General features: G+C 48.2%; 1 long non-coding RNA gene across 1 annotated transcript in view; it reads left to right on the top strand.

The window, feature by feature from the left end:
* The first annotated feature begins 3,658 nt into the window (after window positions 1-3,658).
* LOC147114103 (uncharacterized) overlaps window positions 3,659-19,151 on the top strand; it is a 212,716-nt gene continuing 197,223 nt past the window's right edge. Inside the window, exon 1 of the long non-coding RNA XR_015079355.1 lies at window positions 3,659-3,857. This is a non-coding gene — a long non-coding RNA (uncharacterized LOC147114103). The remainder of the gene's footprint in view (window positions 3,858-19,151) is intronic.

Genomic DNA, 19,151 nt, shown 5'->3' with positions numbered 1-19,151 from the left:
CTTCGTCGACATTAGACGTTGTGAAGTCCGCATACCGGGGTGCGACAATCCATGTATTGCGTCGAAAACCTTCCGGCACCACGCAGCTGGCACAATAGGTCAGGGAACGCCCATGGAGACGTCGCAAAGGAGCGTGGTGCCCGCGGCCCGGAAGCTGACGTCGGCCGGTTGGAAACTCGACGGGACGGTCCTGTATGCTTGAACCTCTGGGTCCGAAATCTGATCCTCAGCCATGCGAGCGTAATCAATTCCCAGATGAACCGCCTGGACCATCGCGCAGGAGAGGCAATCTGCCACCAGGTTGTCTTTACCAGACACATATCGAATGTCCGTAGTGAACTCCGAAATGAATGTCAGGTGACGTTGCTGACGAGCCGACCACGGTTCTGTGGCCTTTGACATGGCGAAGGTAAGTGGCTTGTGTTCGACAAAAGGGCCAGCAGCTCCCGATCAAAGGTGCTGTATTTTTTTCATCTTTTTTTAGCTGACGGCTGAAAAACACCAGCAGTTGCCACGTGCCATTGACCCATTGCTCTTCTACTGCACCTATGGCGTAGTCGGACGCGTCCGTAGTGAGGGCGATGGTGGCGCCTGGAAGAGGGTGCGCCAACATGGTTGCATCAGCCAAGGCGCTCTTGGTGTTCCCAAATGCCCGGTCCATCTCGGCCGTCCAGCCGATTGGGTCTTTGCCAGATTTGCCCTTGAGGGCCTCGTACAAAGGTTGCATAAGTAGAGCCGCCCTGGGGACGAAGCGGTGGTAGAAATTTACCATCCCCAGGAACTTTTGGAGGGCCCTGACGGTCCGCGGGCGCGGGAAAGACGTGACGGCTTCCACCTTCGTTGCTAGGGGGACGGCGCCATCCGAGGTGATGCGGTGTCCCAGAAAATTGATGATTGGCAGGCCAAACTGGCACTTGGCTGGGTTGATTAACCCATGCTGACTAAGGAATGTGAAAAGAGTACGCAAATGCCCGATGTGCTCTTCCTCGCTAGCAATGGCGATGAGGATGTCATCGAGATAGATGAAAATGAACGGCAGATCACGGAGCACAGAGTCCATTAGTCGCTGAAAAGCCTGTGCTGGTTTCTTTAAACCGAACGGCATTCGCAGGAACTCAAATAGCCCGAATGGTGTGATAACAGCGGTTTTTGGAACATCCTGCGGATGAACGGGAACGTGGTGATACCCGCGGACAAGGTCGATCTTAGAGAAGATGGACTTTCCCGCCAAATGAGCTGAAAAATCTTGTATATGTGGGATCAGGTACCGATCGGGAGTAGTAGCTTCGTTCAGGCGTCGGTAGTCGCCGCATGGCCGCCAGCCGCCACCAGGTTTCGGAACGATGTGGAGAGGCGAAGACCAGGGACTATTTGACCGTCGAATAATTCCCAGCCGCTCCATTGTATCAAACTCCGCCTTCGCAGCCGCGAGCTTGCCGGGTTCCAGCCTTCGAGCCCGTGCATAAACCGGGGAGCCCGTCATGGTGATATGGTGCTCCACACCATGCTTCATGACCGAGGAAGAGAAGGTGGGCCTGGTCAGCTCCGGAAACTCCCCGAGAAGACGAGTGAATCCATCCGACGATGAGTACGCGCAGGCAACAGACCACGACACGGCGGTGCTGCGGTGGCAGGGGATCGAATGGAAAGTGGCCGCGTTGATCAAGCGGCAGTGCCGGACATCAATGAGGAACCCGTTCGCACATAGAAAATCCGCCCCTAGGATGGCCTGCGAGACTTTGGCCGTGACGAACTCCCAGCAGAAGCGCTGACCGCCGAAGCACAGTTGGACCCGCCGCTTCCCGAAGGTCCCCCCATTAGCTGCCTCGAGGGGAAGGCCGTGGCCCCCAGTTTGGAGATCAAGCCTCAACTCAGGCAAGATACTACACTGCGAACCGGTGTCACAAAGAAAACAGCGACCCGATAGGGAGACTGTGATGTAAAGAAGTTTCCCTGAAGATCCGATGGACATTGCAGCCACGGCGCACCCTTTGGAGCCGGTCCTCCTTCGCGAAAAACGCTGCGGGAGCTGTGTTGTTTTTTTTGTTTTGGGTGAAAAACTGCAGGGAGGACGGCAGCGTCTGGCTTTCGCGCCAAAACGGGCGTGGTAGCAGCACCAGCCCGCCGCCTGAGGAGCTGGAGATGCGTCTGTGGGGATTGGGTGCCTCGTGGCCGCACAGCACTGTTGGGTTACCGTGAATATCTTATCTGCCTCTGCCGCGAGTTCAGCACAGTTTGTGATCACAGAGCTGGCTAAGGCAGTTTGTACTGGTTCTGGGAGCTGGCAGAGGAACAATTCCCTAAAAAGGAAACATTCCGGTTCGGCACCCAAGAGCGTGAGCATTTGGCTCATGAGCTCAGACGGTTTGGAGTCCCCGAGGCCGGGCATAGCGAGAAGTCTGCGAGCGCGCTCCGATTTCGAGAGGCCGAAGACCTGGAGCAACCGCGCCTTTAAAGTATCGTATTTGCCGTCATCCGGTGGGCTACCGAGGAGGCTGACGATCCGCGAGACTGTGGCGCTGTCGAGGGCGGAGACCACGTAATCGTAACGGGTCGAATCCGCGACGATGTTCCGGATGGCAAATTGAGCTTCAGCCTGGATAAACCACGCGGCTGGTTGTTGCTCCCAGAATTGTGGCAGTTTCAGGGTCACAGCGTTCGTATCCATGATAAATATCTTCCACGAAACCCGACCGTAGAAGTCGGGGTCACCAATGTAGGAACGGAGGTTCCTAACGAAAAGACTGAGTTCGACTCAGGCAATTAGAACTACGAACTTTAATGGAACAAAACAGGTTTAAACTGGAAACTGCTGGAATACATCGAATACAGGTCTGTTCTCTCTGAAGGCTCCACGAGGGCTGCTGGGCTGGTCCGATGGCTGACGTCATGACGTCATCACGTTCTTCCCGCCATTGGGGGATCACGTGACGAACGGCATGACACCATCACATTAAAACCGCGCTGTAAAGGTAACTAGACATAGTACAGTTAAACAGTGTAATTAAAGGTACAGACACAGGCTATAACTACATTGCTGTTAAAGGAATTATGTACAACTGCTCTGAGTCCTTTAGTCGCTCTGCCACAATACAGTCCATATGAAATCAGGTTTAAAGAGTAAATACGCCACATCATGGTGTGGTACTGAGCCATCCAAAAAAGGAAGGTTCATGCTTTGGACCATGTTCTGTGCTGAGTGGGGTCACTGAAATTTCCCTCAGTTTCTCCTAGTTAGGGAAGGTCAAAAATCAGCCTGTTTGCCACCTGCTAAAAGCTGCACATGTGTGAGCATCAGGCAGCCTTGGAGTCCAATAGCCGACAACACTCACTATCTAGGCTCCCACATAAGGAAAAGGTACTGGCAGACTGCTGCTGCCTGTAGAATCGTACCTCAGCATCTTTTAGTCCCTTCAGAAGAAAACGGGGGGAAATAGGCGTGAGGAAGAGACCTGTAGCCCATGTCCCCTTTTAATCTATTTTTAAAAATCAATTGTTTTTTTGAAAAGAGGTCTTAACTGATCCAAAAATGAAGTGATATTTATTAATACAAAACGTACACAAGCATGGTTTTGCATTATGAGGCCGTGCGCAGCCCTGACCGTTTTTCTTATACAGGGGGGCAAAAGTGAAAGTTGTGAAGAGTGTGGAAGTGAAAGTAGAACTACACGTTAGATCCGTTCGAAAATATAGGCAGTGTTCCTGTTTCGCCAGTTAGAAATTTAACACAAGATACGTGCAAATGGCCTGGGATTTATGTAACAGCGCGTTTGGAATATATACCTGTGCCTGTTGATGTGGACAAGGGGACATGTCGCACTGTGGTGTGAGATTTGAGCTTTAACATTTACAGAAAGGTAAAAGATCGTTTTCCAGTGCTCTGTGAACTGATAGTGTGACGCGATTTCTTGTTCACTTTGATAGATTTCTAGGTTTTGTTTACGATTCAGTGTTTGATGTGTAGGTTTGGACAGTAACAGATATTCATCGGTTTTGTTGGTAGCAAAACTGAAAACAAAGTTTACATTCGAAGGATCCATTATTTACTCACTCTGAAAGTTACAAGATGTGTATATTGCTGATGCTGGACATAAAAGCGGAATTAATTATGTATGTAGTACAATAGAAGTAACTCAAAATGTTGAACTTGTGGGAAAACAGTTCGAAGTCAAGTCCACAATTTAAATAGATTTGTATTTTTCATGTATGTTTTATTTCCTTTCAGTTTCACTTTCTGATGCTTCTATGCTTTGTTGAGCTGGTCCCTTCAATTAAGAAAGATCCCAGATTTTAAATGCGACATAAGAATGTGCAAACTTGTGCAGTGAGTCTTAACGCCTGTCAATAAATTAACCTTTTTTAGAAAAACACAGAAGGATAGATTCCCCTCTTAAGAATTGTCTTCCCTACCTTCCACTCCTCCACAATGTGCATCCTGCAGGCTTGTGTTTACATCTGCTTCTGATTTTCCCCTCCTGTCTCTTCACAGTAATGTGGCTGAGATTGAGAAATAAACGTTGATGACTGTAAACACGAATCCACACCTTAGTGTTTCACCTTGCAGCACAGAGAGTCCAGCATACGCCAAACATTTACATTTTGTTCTGGAATTCCCAACTTTTGAATGTATTTCATTTTCTTTGTCTTCTGTAGACCTTCCTGTGCCACACACTCCGCAGTTGAGATAGTAGACAGGCGACCCAGTCTGGGGTCTCTATATAAGGCTAGTTTTAGTCCAACTGCTAGGAAATGCATGAGAACAGCAGGGGTAGTCAGATCTAGTTTTTCTTTCTCTTCGGTGTTTTCCCAGTCTCAGTGGAAAACCCTACTAACACTGTGAACTTGCTATATGTAAAACTGTAGATTCCAGGCTGCAGTCTTCCACTTAGAATCATATAGCTCAGAAGGCCATTCAGCCCATCATGCCCGTGTCAGCTCTGTGTAAGAGCTATCCAATTAGTTACATTCCTCTGCTCTTTCCCCGCAGCTCTGCAAATTTTTCCTTTTCAAGAATGTATCCAATTCAACCATAATCTAATTGAATGGCGGAAGATGTTCAAGGGGCTGAATGGTCTACTCTGTTCCTATGTTCCTAATTCCCTTTTGAAATTTGCTATTGAATCTGCTTTCACCACCCTTTCACCACTTCATAGAACATCATCGTGCACCACTGTGCCAATTTTTAAACATTTGTGAAAAATGCTGATAAGCTTCAGATGATATGGAAGGGTTTTGTTTTCTGTATATGTCTTGCAGATTTACTAATGACACGATGCGATCACACCACCCATCCACTCTGGCATGACAAATCTTTTAACTCATATAAATGATAATTAACAGAAGCTTATCATGCAACAAGTACAGAATCTGCTGCCGTGTGAATTTATGCTGGCACAGTATGGTAAAGATTTCAGAACAGTTATTCCTGGCGGCTTCAATACAGAGACTATATTTCTTTAATCACTGTTTCAGCATATATAAAGGATTCTATGCAAATGAAGTCTGTCCCAACTACAATGAACCGGTGATTTGGGGTCTTTCCAGACTACCCGGGGAATCCTCACAGATGTTCCCCAATTGGCCCTGTGGCCTAAAGTGGAGCCTAAATTTGCAGAAGCAAACAAATAGCAATTGATCCAAAAAGGATTGATTGCCATTGTTAGGTCCACATGTTGCTGCAGTTTAAAAATTCTTGCCATATTCTTTGACCCATTCTGAGCTTCGGTCTCCTCCTCTCAGGGCAGCAGTGTGTGCTTTCTCTGTGCATTGGTCACCCCTGTTGACTTGCTAAAGATGGACAACCTTCCCTATTGTTCAAATTACCCTGTAGGCAGGAATTGGGATAGGGTCAGCAGCAGTGAAAATGGCAGGCGGGAGTGCTGCCTCACCACAGTGCCGAAACACTATTTCAGGATTTCGCCACGACTATCTCCTTTAAAATTCACAATGCTAATTCCTAGATTAGTGTATTGTTTAAAAGCTGGCAAATGTTTTAAACATAGAGAGAAGCATTGGTGTAAAATCTGGCGTATTTGACAGTATCACAAGGTAAACTATATATGATTTTAACTCGGGGCAGAAATCAGGCGGGCAGGGCTGAGGCAGACGACAAACCATCCTGTCCTCAACAGAGTGCGGCCCGCGAGATTTTATACCCTGGCACCTTCTGCATGCCGCCAAACAGTTTCCTGCCTGAAACCGGTGGGAAGCGGCAGCTGGCTGGTGGGCAGGAGGGCAAACTTGGGTGGCAGGACGCTGCTGCCGGGGATCCAACAAACAGTCCTCGGCAGTCAGGGATCAATGAGGGAGGAGGGATGCCCAGGGCAGGGGAGGCCTCAATGTTCCTTGTGAGGCCCAGAGAAGCACTCCTGCTTCACCTGGCCCCACATGGAAAGTCAAAAAAAGTAAAAGAAACTTACCTTTTTGGGCCTCTTCTCATGTTGACTCCTCTTCCTGCTAGGGGGCCCTGGCAGGAAAGACACAACCACTTACCTGCTCAAGGCCCACAGTTAAAATAGCAGATGATGTCAATGGAGCCCGTTGTGCATACTTAAAGTAGGATGCTGCTGGTTTCTAGTGGGTCTCACCCTCACCTGCTAAGAAGAGCAGGTTAAAATCAAAACCTGCAGGATCGCTGTGGGATGGCAGCGTGTGAGTCACATGGGCAATTTTAACTGTCTGCCCATTTGGTTTTCGCTGAGCAGGCAGGGTTAAATTTGCCCCTACACTGTGACTTACAGGTGATAACCTGGTTCCTCACTCACTTAATTCATACAATAGACTAAGATTTATATGTACTGTAAATGGAGGATATATATAGTGAAATAACAACAGGAAACGCTGGGAAAACTCAGCAGGCCAGGCAGCATCGGTGGAGAGAGAAACAAAGTTAACGTTTCAGGTCGATGACCTTTCGTTAGAACTGGAAAAAAAGCAGGAAATGGAAAGCAAATTTGGGGGCTGGGAAAAGGGGGAGGGGATGAAAGAACAAAAGGGAAGGTCAGTGATGGGATAGAAAGCAGGAGAGATTAAGAGACATTGAGAGACATTAAGAGATATTCACAGCAAGGGGAGGTGGAAATGACTATTATATATATAGTGAAGCCTGATTGTTGGTGATATTCATCTAATGACTGAATTTAAGCATGCAACATATGAGCAATGAAGTGAGGTAGTTGTATGTGATATATAGAATGGGAACTCTGCATCTACTGTTTCTACAATGGTTTTGGTTTGTTGGAATTCTTAGGATTGATTTTGTGACATGATGCATCAGGTCTTCCTATAAGGATCGCTTTTATTTCAGTTGAGATCTGGAGTTTAGGGAGAAAAGGTTATACTAAGTTCATTCTGAAAATTTTGCAGGCTGTGCCAAAGAGGTTTTGTTGGACTGGGAAACCAAAATGTTTGGAGATGAATTATTCTGGATGAATACTGCATACTGGATTGGAAGGGAAGGGTCTGTTTTGCTGGAGAGAAATACTTTTTAGGGAAATACAAGAGAAATTGTAAGGCTAGTTCAGTATTTAAAATATGATTAAAAAAACTCAGTACTAAGTGGCTTCCTGTCCCCACAACAACAACAACTTGCATTTATATAGCGCCTTTAACATAGTAAAACGCCCCAAGGTGCTTCACGGGAGCAGGATTAGACAACAAAAACAGTTTCTTTAGTTTCTCCTCCCTGATTATCATCCTATGAATCTCATATGTACACTCTCAATGGTCTTGACATCCTTCCTAAATCAGAATGACTAAAACTGGATGAAATATTCTGTGGCCTAACCAGTGTTTAGATTTAGCATCAGAAAATGCTGGAAAAATTCAGCAGGTCAGGCAACATCCGTGGAGAGAAATTTGAGTTGACGTTTCGGGTCGAAACCCTTTTTCAAAACTGGAAAGGAAATAAAATAGATCGAAGGCAGGGCTGCGATCGAACTAGTGTTTAGATTTAGCATTACTTCTTTGTTATGGTACTTGATGCTCCCATGAATAAAACCGAGGATCTAATATATGCATCTCTTCTGCAAGAATTACACAAATGTGTGCTTATGGATCCTAATTTACTTCTGTGCACTACTGCAAGATAAACCAAACTGCTGGCACACAAAGGCTAAAAACCAGAGGTTGCAATTTCCCTATCCTGCGAGTTCTGCTCCACACCAGTGGCATCCAATCAGCCATACAATATAGTGTTCTTTTATAATCATAATAATTCCCTTCAAGAGTAGGGGCTGGCTTTGAAAATCGATTGAAAACCACAATATTTACAAGCTATAAACATGCAGGTTAGTGTTCCTCATGATTTATTTCAGATTTTTAAGCCCTGTTTTTGTCTTAAGAAATAATATGTTACTTATCAACCTATACCAGTCGTAGGAATTCAGCAGCTGTTGATCTGTGCTTTACCCCACAATGAAAATGTTGAGATTATCTGCCTCTTCGCATTTTATTTAAGCAATACTGATCTCCATCAAAAAAGGTTGATGTCTGTCCAAATGTTTGGTTTAGAGTATAACCACTGTTTAGAGTAAAGGGATGATAAGAAAAAACAATGCCTAAAGTAGGTGAACACTTATTGTCTTTTCCTGGAGATTCTATAACTGAAATTGTTTCTGTTAGCAGGATTTTCAGCAGTATATTTGATATTTTGATATCTTCCATTGAAATTTGGCCAAAATACACAAAAAGTACATTTTAATGCCATTGTTAAACTCTAATACTAACTTTCTAATCCATGTAGATCTTGAAGCTTATTCTTGTGATGTGGGCCCTGCTGTTTCTGTAGGAACATGTTTGTCCTGTCAGCACAAGGTTGTCAATGGAAAGCATGTTCTACTAACAAAGCAGTGCTTTTCCAAGAAACTGACAAAAATGTGTTTCAGATAAGCAAATCTGACCAAACATAACTCTTATGCACGTATAGAATTCTGTTGTGCTGAATCACATCCTGCAGATTGCTGGATCTAAGGATAACATTTTCAGTTCAACATGTTTTTCTATTATCCTCAAATTTAATAATAAAGTCAAAATCAAATCAACTTTTATTGTCATTGTTAGTGCACAAGTGCAGTACAACGAAATGTAGGCTTGCGGCTCCCGAGAGTGCACAATTTGGATTGGACACTTAAACATTTCAACATACATTTGTACATATATATTAGCATAAATATGACCATAATAAAGTGCATCGGCAGATGTGCAGGCTTTAGTGTTTATTTGTGGAGTTCAGTAGGATGACAGCCCTGGGAAAGAAGCTGTTCCTAAGTCTGGTCGTACGGGTGCGAATGCATCTGTAGCGTCTCCCAGATGGTAGGAGGGTTAAGGGTAAGAATTTAAGGGTAAGAATTAAGAGAAGTTAAGGGTAAGAATTTAATCAAAGTGGAGTTAAGAGGGCAGGAGCTTGCTCCTGGCTCTGTTAATATTGCTCTTAAATACACTGTTACTAATTATGCAAGAACAACCTGATGATTTTAAAACCAATGTTACCTTCTGCTCTGGGAGAGGCACATGGCCTCCAATCAATGAAGTTAGCCACCTTCTAGATTTCTTCCTGCAGCAGTTGATTAAGTTATTAAATTGACCAAGATATGATGATTTCCAATTGTCTGTTTTGTGTCTGGATTTTAGTTCATAGAAATTTTGATCCGAGCCAAACATAAGGAGATTCTTCGCAAATGAATGCAGTTATCAGAGCTAAACTCAACTCAAGCCATTAGATGACTTACAATTTGTAAAAGTTGAATTCCCTCAGAAGAATCAACTTATGTTTATCACATGTTTTAATAGAGACAGGCTTGGGCATGATTCAAAATGAATTAGCATTGTAAATCTTCACTGTGGCCATTCGGGATATGCTGGGCTGTAAGGTTTAATTTTATTTATAATCACAGCACTGTAGTGTTACTGGATGTCTTAGTGGTTACCATCGTAACAAAGGGTTGTCAGTCCGCCGACAATAACTCTGCTTATGATTCACGCACGAGTATTTCTTATAATAACAAGCTTTATTACAGTGACTGATTTGGTAATCCATTTATATTAAACGACGTGCAAATAATATAACCTGGTTCCCAGGCTCTGACTACCTCCGTGATGTGCCTCAATAATTCCGAGACTCGAAGGTAGCAGAACAAAACAAGGCTTTTATTAACTTAGAACGAAACACGTAAGCGAGAGAGATGTCGTCCTTCTGGAGATTGGGGCTAGACTGAAAGCTAGCTTACAAACGGGGCCAGGTATGGGCGGAGCCCTACACACAGCACATTCCAGTATACAATACAGCACATTCCAGTACACAATACAATGAGGTCTGGGGGAAGGGAAATGACACTGAAACCGATCTCAGTCACAGGCAGTGATGAATGGAAATATTTCATCACATTCACCCCTTCTATAGATTTAGTCTGTTCGGGGGTTTGATAGTCCTCTGCGACCGACGTGGCTGTTGCGGTGCCGCGGGTGTCGGCTGGGTGTCCCCAGTAGCCTCCTGGGTCTCTGCCGGGGGTGCCGCCAGGGTTGTTGAAGGGGTAGTTGGTGGGGGTGCCGTTGGTCGGTGTTCTTCCGGGGGTGATGAAAGAGTAGTGGGTGGGTAAAAGTTGCTGTGATCGTCGTTGCCGCTATTGCCGTGGTTGTTGTCGATGCCGGCTGGGGCGACGTCTTTTATGGACACGGTGTCCTCCCTTCTGTCGGCGTGCCGGACATATGCGTATTGGGGGTTGGCGTGGAGTAGGTGTACTGGCTCCACGAGAGGGTCCGTCTTGTGGCCCCTCACATGCCTTCGCACGAGTACCGGACCTGGGGTGGAGAGCCATGATGGCATGGATACGCCTGAGGTGGATTTCTGGGGAAAGACAAACATTCGTTCATGAGGCGTGGTATTAGTGGCCGTACACAATAGCGACCGTATCGAATGGAGCACATCCGAGAGGACTTCCTGCCAGCGGGAGATAGGGAGGCCCTTGGTCCTTAGAGCTAGAGTGACTGCTTTCCATACTGTCCCGTTCTCTCGCTCCACTTGGCCGTTACCCCGGGGGTTGTAGCTGGTGGTACGGCTCATGGCGATCCCCCTGGACAGCATGTACTGGCGTAGCTCTTCACTCATGAAGGACGCCCCCCTATCCGTATGGATGTAGCTCGGCATACCGAACAGGCAGAACAGGCTGTTGAGGCATTTAATGACCGTGGCGCTGGTCATGTCTGGGCAGGGGAAGGCGAATGGGAACCGGGAGTATTCGTCCACAATGTTCAGGAAGTAAACATTGTGGTCGACGGACGGGAGGGGGCCCTTGAAATCTAAGCTGAGCCGCTCAAAGGGCCGTGTAGCTTTGATTAAGTGGGCTCTATCTGGGCGGTAGAACCGAGGCTTGCACTCAGCGCAAGTGCGGCAGTTCCTGGTCAGGGACCGAACTTCCTCAATCGAGTAGGGTAAGTTACGGGACTTTATGAAGTGGAACAGCCGCGTGACCCCTGGGTGGCAGAGGTCGTTGTGGAGGGTCTGTAGCCGATCCCCGGTGGCGCTGGCACACATCCCTCGTGAGAGGGCGTCAGGGGATTCGTTAAGGGCCCCTGGCCGGTAAATGATGTCGTACTCGAAGGTGGAGAGCTCGATCCGCCACCTAAGAATCTTAACATTTTTAATCTTCCCCCTCTGTTTATTATTGAACATAAACGCTACCGACCACTGGTCGGTAAGTAGGGTGAAGCGTTTGCCGGCTAGGTAGTGGCGCCAGTGGCGCACTGCCTCCACGATGGCTTGGGCCTCCTTTTCCACGGAGGAGTGTCTGATCTCGGGCCCTTGGAGGGTCCTCGAGAAGAAAGCTACGGGCCGCCCCGCCTGGTTGAGGGTGGCCGCCAAGGCGAAGTCAGACGCATCACTTTCCACTTGAAATGGAGTGTTCTCGTCCACTGCCTGTAGCGTGGCCCGCTCAATATCCTGCTTAATGCTTTTGAAGGCGGCGTGGGCCTCAGCAGAGAGCGGGAAAGAGGATGCTTTCAAGAGGGGGCGGGCTTTGTCGGAGTAGTTGGGGACCCATTGGGAATAATAAGAAAATAACCCCAGGCACCTTTTCAGGGCTTTGGGAGTGTTGGGCAGGGGCAGCTCCCGTAGGGGGCGCAATCGGTCGGGGTCTGGTCCAATTTCCCCATTCTCCACCACGCTGCCTAGTATGCAGAGGCGCGTGGTGTTGTAAATGCACTTGTCCTCGTTGTAGGTGAGGTTGAGTTTTTGTGCGGTTTTCAGGAACCTCTCGAGGTTCGAGTCGTGATCCTGCTGGTTGTGACTGCAGATGGTGACGTTGTCGAGGTAGGGGAAGGTTGCCTGCAAGTGGTGGTCATCGACCATGCGGTCCATCTCCCTCTGGAAGACCGAGACCCCATTCGTCACCCCAAAGGGGACTCTGAGGAATTGGTAGAGGCGTCCGTTCGCCTCGAAGGCGGTGTACGGGCGGTCCTCTGATCTGATAGGGAGCTGGTGGTACGCTGACTTGAGGTCGATGGTGGAGAACACCCGGTATTGGGCGATTTGGTTCACCATTTCTGATATGTGGGATAGCAGGTAGGCGTCTAGTAGCGTGTACCTGTTGATCGTTTGACTATAGTCGATCACCATCCGTTTCTTCTCGCTACCCCTTACCACTACCACTTGGGCGCGCCACGGGCTGTTGCTGCGTTCAATAATGCGCTCTTTCAGGAGCCTGTCTACCTCGGTCGCGATAAACCGCCTGTCCTCCCAGCTGTACCTCCTGCTTTTGGTCGCTATTGGCCGGCAGTTAGGGGTAAGGTTCGCGAATAGCGAAGGCGGCTTTACCTTCAGGGTAGCCAGACCGCACACTGTGAGGGGCGGCTGGGACCCACCGTACTTGAGCGTGATGCTTTGGTGGTTGCACTGGAAATCCAGGCCCAAGATCACGCTCGCACATAGGTTCTTCATGATTAATACTTTAAAATTATCATATACAGTTCCGTTAACGCACAATTGTACCGTGCAGTAACCCAGAATGGTCGATGTCTGGGTTTTGTCAGCCATAGAGATGGTACCCTGAGTAGGGACCACCTTTAGGGAGAGTTGTTGTGCCAGTTCTGGGTGGATAAAGCTCTCCGTGCTTCCACTGTCAATTAAGCATTTAACCCGGCACCCGTTTACCTCGATGTCCACCATTGATCTGGATAGCGGGTGTGGCCTGGTCTGGTCCACTGTGACCGATGCCACTGTAGGGCCCTGATCGATACAAGATGGCGTCCACGCTGTCTGCTCACAAGATGGCAGACCCCACGAGGTCGGGCAAGATGGCGTCCAAGATGGCCGCTCCCATGGCGCACACGCGGCGGTGGCGGGTTTTCCGGCGGTTGGTTTTCCGGCGGGGTTCCCTCTGCACACCTTCCCGAAGTGCCCCTTCTTACCGCACTTAAAGCAGGTGGTGCCTTTCGCCGGGCACAGGTTTCTGGTGTGCTTTGGCTGCCCGCAGAAGTAGCGGTTGGGTCCCTGACGCGTCGCGGCTGTCGTAGGGCTTCTGGGGGGAGAGCGGGGCCCAGCCGGTGTCGGGCTGTCGGGCGGGGAAGATGCCTTCCAAGCTGGCAGCGCCCTCGGTGCACACGTGGCGGCGTGGACGGCGCGGGCTGAAGAGTAGGCGTCCGAGTTTCTCTGGGCCACATCCAGGGATCGCGCGGTGTCCGCAGCCTGTTTCAGGTCCAACCCCGTTTTTTCCAGCAGTCTTTGCCGGATGTAAGTGGAGCTGAGGCCTGTGATGAAGGCATCGCGAACAAGCTCGTCAGTGTACACTGCGGCTTTTACATCTCGGCACTTGCAGTCTTTGCCAAGCATTTTCAGGGTGCTTAGGAACTCCTCCACCGATTCCCCAGGTCGCTGTGCGCGGGTGGCGAGCAGGTGCCTAGCATACACCTCATTCGTAGGCTGCTGGTAATGCGCCTTTAAGATGTCGCAGGCGGCCAGGTACGTCTTGGCGTCTTGGATGAGGGGGTAAACCCGGTGGCTTACCCAATTCCGCAGAATTCCGAGTCTCATCCTTGCAGCGTCCGTAGCGTCTTTGACGGCTGCGGAATTGTCCAGGAAGAATTCCATACACTCAAACCAGTGTCCGAAGCGTGCTGATGCGTCCGGAGCATGTTGATCCAAATCCAAACGTTCGGGTTTCAGGAGTTGATCCATAGTGTTGAAAATAAGTTAATAAAATTGATGTGCCTCAATAATTCCGAGACTCGAAGGTAGCAGAACAAAACAAGGCTTTTATTAACTTAGAACGAAACACGTAAGCGAGAGAGATGTCGTCCTTCTGGAGATTGGGGCTAGACTGAAAGCTAGCTTACAAACGGGGCCAGGTATGGGCGGAGCCCTACACACAGCACATTCCAGTATACAATACAGCACATTCCAGTACACAATACAATGAGGTCTGGGGGAAGGGAAATGACACTGAAACCGATCTCAGTCACAGGCAGTGATGAATGGAAATATTTCATCACACTCCGATAACACTCTCTGGTGTCAGAGACCAACACAAGACCTGGAGTGCCCAGCTCCTGCCCTCCAGGCCCTCTGCATTGCTCCTGGCCCTCAAGAATGCCCTGAAGTTAAAGGGGACCTGGTTCTATTCTTATACTATAATACAACCTGGCCTGTGCTTACGTAACACATAGTTTGCACGTTTAGCTTAGAATCTTTTCAGCCTTTGCCTCTGTGCTACAAGCTTTGTTTATAGTACAGTAAGTGTTTAGGCCAAATGTGTATCCCATTCCCTAGACCTGTTGTTCATATATAGAGACAAGATTAAGATTTCCCTTTCTCTCACATTTGCTCTACCGCTAAAAATGCTAACAGAAAGGAATGCTGGGATAGATGGCTTTTTAAATCATCTTAAAACATTCTAATAAGTAGAAAGAAGTTTCTGAGCTGCCTTACCATGAGATTGTTGTCTTAAAATATAAACACGACCTGATTCCAGTTAAGTGTCCTAGTTCTGATAGAAATGCTTAATTTCATAAAATGCTTTTTAAACTCTACTTCCCTAAGAGATTTGCAGGAGTGAGCAAAACAAATTGACTTGGTTCCGTTTCAATCTGGTTAGCCCATTACCACTTTTTGTTTCTCCCTTTTTCTTTTTGGTTTCTTCCCAAACTATTTACCATTTCTAGTTGCGAGAATAAAGTGTGAAATTGCTTCAGTGGCCTGAATTTTAATCCTTTGGCGGGTTGGGAGCCAGGGTGGGGGGGGGGGGGGGGGGGGCGGGTTCCCGCAGGCCCTGCCGAATTTAACGGCAGGGCATGATTTGCATTTGAAACCTCTGTTTCCCACCCGTAGCCAACCAGATTGAAAGGCTGGCTGGCTGCGGGCAGGTAGGCCTGTGGTTCTAGGCGGCAGAGAGGAGGGAGAGAGGGGGTGGGGGCCGAGAGATCATCGGAGGAGCTGGGGGGGGTGGGGGATTGGGGGGGTGGTAGATCATTGGAGGGCTGGAAGAGCATCATCGGGGGACCAGGAGATCATTGGAGGGCCGGAGGAGCTGGGGGGAGGGGGCAGGAGATCATTGGAGGGCCAGAGGGAGGGGGGAGGGGGCAGGAGATCATCGGAGGGCCGGAGGGAGGGGATCATCGGAGGGCCGGAGGAGCTGGGGGGAGGGGGCAGGAGATCATCGGAGGGCCAGAGGGAGGGGGGAGGGGCAGGAGGTCATCGGGTGGAGGGGGGTGGGGTGGTAGATCATTGGAGGGCCAGAGGAGCGGGGTTGGCTGGGCCGAGAGATCATCGAAGGGCCACAGGAGCATCAACGGGGGGCCAGGAGCATCATCGGAGGAGTGCGGAGGGGGGACGATAGATCATCAAAGAGCCGGAGGAGCATGGCGGGGGAGGCCTCTGTGGGGGGAACCAGAGGCCTCATTGGGGGATCGGAGGCCTCGTGGGGGAGATTGGAGGCTCATGGGAGGTCTCCAATCGCGGGGTTGTGGGTTAAGCAGGGATGATGGATCCAGAAGGTATATGTCAAGGCACTTACCTCCTGGACCTAGCACTCCTCGTCTTCCATTAGCTGATGGATTTCACGAGGCCTGCAAAACCCGACCAGCCACTGTTAAATTTTAAATGGAGGTTAAATCTGTGGCATGCCAGCCCGATTATAATATTTACCTGGGAGCGGGTTGGCTGTCTGCCCCCCGGAAGTGGGCAGTTTGGAGGCGGGTTCTGGTTGGGATTCAGATTTTTAACTTCCCACCCGAGCCCACCTTTTTTTTGGGTTAAAATTCCCCCCAGTGTCTCTGCTAGTGTTACTGAATGCAACCATTAGGACATGAGTCAGAGTGCCCAGAATGACAGACCCTCCAAATTTCACTTTCTCCCAGTACTGAATCTTATAGCCAATGAACAGCTTCCTCTCCACTGGCCAGGAACACGGCCTATATTGGGAATGGTGTATGGGAGGTTGCTGATGTGAGCTTGTGTTCTAGAAATTTCTGGCATTGCTCCCTGACACAACCTGTGTTAAAGTTCAATTTTAAATAAAACTGCTACTTAAACAAAAAAATCCCAAATGCTAATTTTAATCCCAGGGACAATTTATCTTTAATTTACCATTGTGCAGCTATTTTTTCTGTTTATCTTGAACCATTGCTATTCATCAAAAAAGAAACAAAGAAAGAACTTGCATTTATATAGCACTTTTCATGATCACAGGACATCCTGAAGTGCTTTACAGCCAATGAAATAGAAAAAGCGGCAGCCAATTTGTGCACAGCAAGCTCCCACAAACGGCATTGTGATAATGACCAGATAATCTGTTTTAGTGATGTTTGAGGGGAAAATGTTGGCCAGGACATTGGGGAAAACTCTCCTGCTCTTATTCAAAATAGTGTCATGGAATCTTTTACACCCACCTGAAAGAGCAGACAGGGCCTCAGTTTAACGTCCCATCCAAAAGACAGCACCTCTGACAGTGCAGAACTCCCTCAGTCTTGCAGTGGAGTGTCAGCCTAGATTTTATGCTAAAATCTCTGGAGTGAGACTCAAACCCACAACCTTCTGACTCAGCTAATAGGGTCAGCTGACTGAAGTTGTGTGCTGTCCAGTCTGATAATTATGTATTAGGAAGGCTATTCAACCAGTAAGAGCCTACAGTTCCTCACAAACCCACTGCAGCATCCAATTGTTCATACAGAATACCAGGGTTTTCCCCTGCACGGTTCTGTCTGGGAATCCATGTCATGTGTTGATCACAATTTGTGTGAAGAAGACTCTCTAGTCACACCACATTCACATTTGACCTTGGGTCACTGGCTAACTGCCAAACTAAAATCTCATTCAAATCATATTGAACTGTCCTCCTTCATGATTCTATTAAATTCAACAATACCAAACCATGCAGTTCCTCAGTGTATAGTGTATAGAATAGGGCCGATTTTTACTCCATCTGGTGGAAACGGTAGTGCAGCAGAGTTAAACTTGGAGTAGCCAACTTACTAGCCCATCCGTGCCTGTTCCATCGCCATTTTAACTTGGATCTTCTGCTGGGCAGCCCAGATGTCTGCTTGAGTAAGGCAAGAGCCTCAATAATCTATGCAAATAGAGGTCCTATAAAGTACATAGAATCATAGAAATTTACAGCACAGGAGGTCATTCAGCCCATCATATCTGGTTGAAAAATAACTATGCAAACTAATCCCACTTTCCAGCTCTTGGTCCGTAGCCTTGCAGTTTAAAGCACTTCAAGTGCATATCCAAGTACTTTTTAAATCCGATGAGGGTTTCAGCCTCTACCACCTTTTCAGGCAGTGTGTTCCAGACCCCCAACACCCTCTGGGTGAAAAAGGTTCTCCTCAACTCCCTTCTAATCCTTCTACCAATTACTTTAAAGCTATGCCCCCTGGTTATTGGCCTCTCTGTTAAGGGAAATAGGTCCTCCCTATCCACTCTATCTAGGCCCTATATAATTTTATACCCCTCAACTAAGTATCACCTCAGCCTCCTCTGTTCCAAAGAAAACAACCCCAGCCTATCTAATCTTTCCTCATAGCTAAAATTCTCTAGTCCTGGCAATATCCTCGTAAATCTCCTCTGTACCCTCTCTAGTGCAATCACACCTTTCCTGTAATGTGGTGACCAGAACTGTATGCTCTACTCTAGCTGTGGCCGAACTAGTGTTTTATACAGTTCTAGCATAACCTCTCTGCTCTTATAGTCTATGCCACAACTAATCATAGAATCATAGAATGGTTACAGCACGGAAGGCGGCCATTCGCCCTGTCGAGCCCATGCTGGCTCTCTGCAAGAGCACTTCAGCTAGTCCCACTCCCCCGCCCTTTCCCTGTAGCCCTGCAATTTTTTTTCCTTCAGGTACTTATCCAACTCCCTTTTGAAAGCCACAATTGAGTCTGCCTCCACCACCCTTTCAGGCAGTGCATTCGAGATCCTAACCACTCGCTGCTTAAAAAAGTTTTTCTTATGTCGCCTTTGGTTCTTTTGCCAATCACCTTAATTCTGTGTCCTCTGGTTCACGACCCTTCTGCCAATGGGAACAGTTTCTGTCTATCTACTCTGTCCAGACCCCTCATGATTTTGAACACCTCTATCAAATCTCCTCTGCTCTAAGGAGCAACACCCCAGCTTCTCCAGTCTATCCACGTAACTGAAGTCCCTCATCCCTGGAATCATTCTCAGAAATCTTTTCTGCACCCTCTCTAAGGCCTTCACATCCTTCCTAAATTGCGGTGCCCAAAGTTGAACACAATACTCCAGTTGAGGCCGAACCAGTGTTTTATAAATCTATGCCTAGAAATTGGGTTTTGGCGCAGCAACGGCTTTAGCGCCGGAAGTTAGTGCCGGAGCTAAGTCGCGCTGGTCGGTCCCAAAAATTCAGTACTTCTGCGCCCAAACGGCTGCCGGCGCTGCTGAAAGCTGTTAGCGCCTGAAAACTGGCGCTATGCGCTGAATTTCGGCGCTATTCCGGCGCTGCGGGCGCCCGCTGCGGTGCGGCAGGTTCGGAAGTGCAGGCCTCCTCCTTCCCTTAAGGAGGACCTGCCTGCACCCGGCCGCGGCCCGCGATAATCGTATTAAAAATGAGCCCGGCACCTCGGACAAGTGCCGGGCTTGCTTCTGTTCCGGGGGGGGTGGGGAAGTCCGGGGAGGGAGCTGCGGCCAGGCGGCCGGTCGGGAA

This window comes from Somniosus microcephalus, chromosome 8 (genome assembly GCF_052327205.1).
Source record: "Somniosus microcephalus isolate GS21.2 chromosome 8, FLI_Smic_1.0, whole genome shotgun sequence".
Taxonomy (NCBI): domain Eukaryota; kingdom Metazoa; phylum Chordata; class Chondrichthyes; order Squaliformes; family Somniosidae; genus Somniosus; species Somniosus microcephalus.
Note: the sequence above shows the minus strand (reverse complement) of the source record. Positions and strands in the feature narration are given on the sequence as shown.